Genomic DNA, 5,180 nt, shown 5'->3' with positions numbered 1-5,180 from the left:
TGTTGAACATCTTTTAAGATGTTTCATAGCCATCTTTACTTCTTCTTTTGAAAACTTTCTGTTCAGCTTCTTAGCCCATCTTTCAATTGGATTGCTTCTTGTCTTGATTCTCTGTTTTTTGAGTTCGTGATATATTCTGTATATTAAACCTCTGTCGGATGTATCGCTGATGAGGATTTTCTCCTATTCTGTGGGTTTTCTGTTTGCTTCCCTGGTTGCCTCCTTTGATTTATATATTCTGGTAATTAAACCTCTATCAGATGTGTCGCTGGTGAAGATTTTCTCCCATTCTGTGGGTTTTCTGTTTTGTTTCCTTGGTTGTCTCCTTTGATGTACAGAAGCTTTTTAGTTTAATGAGGTCCCACTTGTTAATTTTTGCCCTTGTTTCCTGGGCTATTGGTGTCAAGTTTAGAAAGTCCTTTTCTACACCTGTATCTTGTATGTTTTTCCCAATGTTTTCTTCCAAGAGTTTCAGAGTTTCAGGCTTTACACTGAGGTCTTTGATCCATTTCGAATTGAGTTTTGTGCAGGGTGAAAGATAAGGGTTTAGTTTCATTCTTCTACAAGTGGAGATCCAGTTTTGCCAGCACCATTTGCTGAACATGCTGTCTTTCCTCCAGTGAATATTCTTGGCCCCGTTGTCAAGTATCAGGTGGCTGTTGCTTTTCAAGTGTGTTGTGTTGCAACGTTAAGTCATTTATTTGTATTCTTTCTGATTTTTTGATGTAGGCACTTAGAGCTATAAACTTCCCTCTAAGGACCTCCTAGGACTGCTTTCAGCGTGTCCCAGAGGTTTTGTTGTGTTATTTTGTCCCTTTCATTTAGTTTCAGGAATACTTTTATTTCTTTCTTAATTTCTCTTTTGACCCATTCATCATTCAGGAGTGTGTTGTTTAACTCCATATGTTCACGTGGTGACTAGGGCTTCTTCCGGTGTTAGCTGTAAGCTTTATTGCATTGTGGTCTGATAGAATGCATGGAATTATTTCAATCTTTTTGTATTTGTTGAAGTTTGTTTTGTGCCTCAGTATATGGTCAATTTTTGAGAAGATTCCATGGTGTGTTGAGTAGAAAATATGTCCTTTGGTGCTTGGGTGGAATATTCGGTAGATGTCTGTTAAGTCCATTTGCTATACGGTATTGTTTAATTCAGATGTCTCTCTGTTTACTCTCTGCCGTCTTAACTTATCTAATGGAGATAGTCGGGTATTTAAGTCACCTAGTATTAATGAGTTGGGATTAATCTGGGTCTTAAAGTCCTGTAGTACTGTTTTTATGAAATTGGGTGCACCGGATTTTGGTGAATATATGTTCATGATTGTAATATCTTCTTGGCTCATTGTTCCTTTGATCAGAATGAAGTGGCCTTCTTTGTCTCTTCTGATTAGTTATTTTGTCAGATATTAGAATTGCTACGCCTGCTTTTTTCCTAGTGCCATTTGCTTGGTATATTTTTTCCCATCCTTTCACTTTAAGATATTGTCTGCCCTTGAAAGTGAGATAGTTTCTTGCAGACAACAAAAAGATATGTTTCGTTTCTTAATCCATTTACCTAGTCTCTGTCTTTTGACTGGGGTGTTCAGTCTGTTAATATTTAAAGTTATTAATGAAAGATAAGTATTGAATCCTGTCATTTTTATTTCTGTTTGCATTCTTGATATAGCTGTACTTTTCCACAGTTATACCTTCATTGAATTTCTTTCCGCAACCCCTTAGGTATAGTCATTCCTTTCTTCAGCTCTTTGTACTACTTTCAGAACTCTCTGAAATGGGCATGATTCGTTCAGCCTATTTATGGCATTGGAGGTTTTTCTTTCTCCTTAGACTATAATAGATATTTTGGCTGGGTATAGTAATCTGGGTTGGCATCTGTGGTCATTTAGAACCAGGAAAACTTTGGTCCAGGCTCTTCTTGCTTTCACAGTTTGAACTAAAAAGTCAGCTGTAATTCTGATAAGCATTCTTTAATATGTGACTTATTTTTTTTATATTTCAGTTTTCATTATTCTCTCTTTGTTATTGTCTGATTTGTGCATTTAGTGTTTTTACTATGATGTGCCATGGAGAGTTTCTTTTCTGGTCCTGTCTGTATGATGTTCTATATGCTTCTTGTATTTGTATGGGCATGTCTTTCTTTACTTTTGGGAAATTTTCTTCTATAATTCTGTTGAAGATGTGGTCCATGCCATTATTTTGGGATTCTTCTTCTTCCTGTATGCCTATGATTCATAAGTTTGGTCTTTTTATGGTGACACACAATTCCTGCATATTCTATTCTTGTGATTTCTTAAATTTTTATAATCTTTGCTTGAGTGCTCTAGTTCACCCACTTTATCTCCCAGTCTTGATACTCTGTTTTCCATTTCATTCATCCTATTGGTGAGGCTTTCTCCTGTTGTTTCTAATTGGCTTACTGAGTGTTTCACTTCCTTCATTTCAGCCTGAGTATTCTTCAATATTTCTCTTTTCTGAATTCATTCAGAAGTTTATCCCTATCTTTCTTCAGTTCTTTGATTTCTTTGTGTGTTCTTTAAATTCACTGAATTCTTTTATCATATTTATAATTGTTCTTTTGAGTTCCATGTCCTGAATTATCTCTAGGGGGTTCTCATTGTACTCCTCTAGAGGACTATTGGTATTTGGTGGGGCTATGTTATTTTGGTTTTTCATGTTATTAATTTTTTCTGTGATTTTGACATGTAAATTTCATTTGTAGTTTCTGATTCTTGTGTGAGACTCAAGCCTTCAAGTTTAGGTCTGCTTCTTTTTGTGAACTTTATGTGTCTTTGTGGTTTACTTTTTGGGCATGAAAAGCTGGTTCCTCTAAGCTTCTGATTCTCTCTTTTGATTTTATATTGGAATGGCCAAATTGCTTTTGTCTGCAGGAGTTCCCACAGAAGCCCAAGTCAGATGAGGATTAGATGCTCTCAGGCTTTCTCTTAAATTCTGGGTCCCTCCAGGAAAGATTTTGGCTTCAGGAATTTGGGATTGGAGTGGCCTGGGAGCTGGGCCCAGGAAAGATCCTGGTCTATGGCAGCTGGTGTCTGTGCCACCCAGAGATGCAAAGGAAGATGGGGGCGGGAAGCGGCCCCAAGTGCTCCTGTGGACTGCACTGAGGAGCTGGGTTGGTCTGGATGTAAAGGACCAGGAAAAGGAAACGTCAGCCCAGGCGTCCAGAAAAGAGACTGGTAGGTGGTGCAGGTCCAGGGAAGTAGAGGGAGGTGAGGGCGGGCTCAGGCCCAGAGCGCCCCTGGGGACCTTAGAAGGAACTGAGTTGGTCTGGATGAAAAGGATCAGGAAGCATTGGTGGTTCCCCAGGTGTCTGGGGCATGAAGACAAGGAATGGGAAAGTACCTAGGCTAGGAGGAGAGACCGGCAGGGGAGATGGGTGGGTGAATGATGCTGGGGATGTCAAGGCGGAGGGCGCAATGGAGAGTCCTGTGGTTCGGAAAGAGGCCTGCATGTCGTAGCTTCTGACATTTTGAATGATAACATTTCCTTTTAAATGATGGTAAGAGAGTAACTTCAATATGGAGTTTCTAGTTATGATAGATATCAGCATAGCTTCATGGCTAGTGGTATATTAATTTTTTGTATGAAATAATGCAAGGTGCTTAATTTTAGCTATTTTATATTCAGGGAAGCTTGTTTTTTTGTGTTTAATAATGAGAAATTTAAATATTTACAGAGTGATTTTCTCTCTAGGAACATGGGATGTTTGTATATCTTGTCCACTTGTCTTTGTAACTTCCTTTTGAGGAAGGAGGTGGTGCTACAGCGGTGGGCATAATGAACAGTGCAGACCTAAAACATGTCTGTGGCATGGCCACAGACAGAGCAATTGGAGAGGTTAGCCTAAACTCTAAGAGTGGTTTTCCAAATGTGTTTCAATAAATTACCAGGATTCCTTAGAAGTCCTTCAGGGAGGAGAGGACCTCAAGGGAGGAAGAGCCAGGAGACTGAGTCAGTCAAACTGAGAATGAGTTTATGGAATTATGTCATGTTTTCTGTCTTTCCTCATTTCTTGTCCCATCTACTCAGGGTGATTCATTCTCTCTCTCTCTCTCTCTCTCTCTCTCTCTCTCTCTCTCTCTCTCTCTCCTGTAGTTAGCAAGGGGAAACCCAAAGAGGGGAGGGGGCTCAGAATTCCTCATCCTGGCTTTGTGCAGAGAAGTTATTGTTTTATTCTTGAATGAAATAGATGTTATCATTTTGAATCACCTTTGAATCTAGGTTCCTTTATGAACCTAAAAGTAGGTTCTCTCTCAGTTCTTCCACTTTTCCTGCACTCTGTTCATCTTATCACTTCAGAGGAAAAGGAGAGAAAAGACTAGGACAGTATTCTAACCAAGGAGAAAGAGGAAGGAAGAATAGCTGCCCCTGCCCCTGAGGGATTATGGAAGAAGGCTGCAGTGAGGCGTGCATGGCCCTAGCTATCCTCACTGGCTAAGGTCTGGAAGGAGGCAGTGGTGGTGGGGGTGGGGTAGAGTGAAGGAATTTGGGCCTTTGTCCTGCCCCCTATTCCAGGTCTTGAACTTCACCTATGGCAAGCTGGACTGGCCATTTAGTTAGGCAGAGTGAGGGCTTGGCCTTGTCCTCCTTAAGAAGTGGAAGAGACCTTTAATTAGGGAGTCTATCTGGTAAGCACAGCAGAAAGGATCATCGTAGTGGGAGGGGAGGGCAGTGTGGGTGACTAGCATAGCTGAGGCTGTAGTGAGGCCCTCTGGGATCAAGACTGGAGGGGAGCCATCCCGAAACTTCAGGGGAACTGCAGGGCTGGTGAAAACTAAGGTAGGGCTAAGATAGATGGGGAGAACCCTGGGTTTGAAAGAAATCATGTTCCATGAGTTATATCTCTTATGGACACCAGCCCTGGAAGCCAGAAGACTTCCCAGAATTCCTGGGATAGGGCTTACAGGGCTGGTCAAGCAAAGCTCATGTGGACCTAGGCTAGGATACCACCTGAAAATCTGCAGAAGGTGGGGGTGAAAAGTAGGGGCTTCTGTCCTGAGCATCCAGGCTCCCAATGTTGTAATGCCTCTGTGTTCAGAGACTGTCTAAGAGAGGGCCTTGAGGGAGGATAGAACCAGGAGACTGAGTGTGTCACACTGAGAATGAGTTTATGCAATTATGTCATGTTTTCTGTCTTTCCTCATTTCTTACCCCATCTACTCAGGGTG

This window comes from Nannospalax galili, unplaced genomic scaffold (assembly GCF_000622305.1).
Source record: "Nannospalax galili isolate Female #2095 unplaced genomic scaffold, S.galili_v1.0 scaffold257, whole genome shotgun sequence".
Lineage (NCBI taxonomy): Eukaryota > Metazoa > Chordata > Mammalia > Rodentia > Spalacidae > Nannospalax > Nannospalax galili.
Note: the sequence above shows the minus strand (reverse complement) of the source record.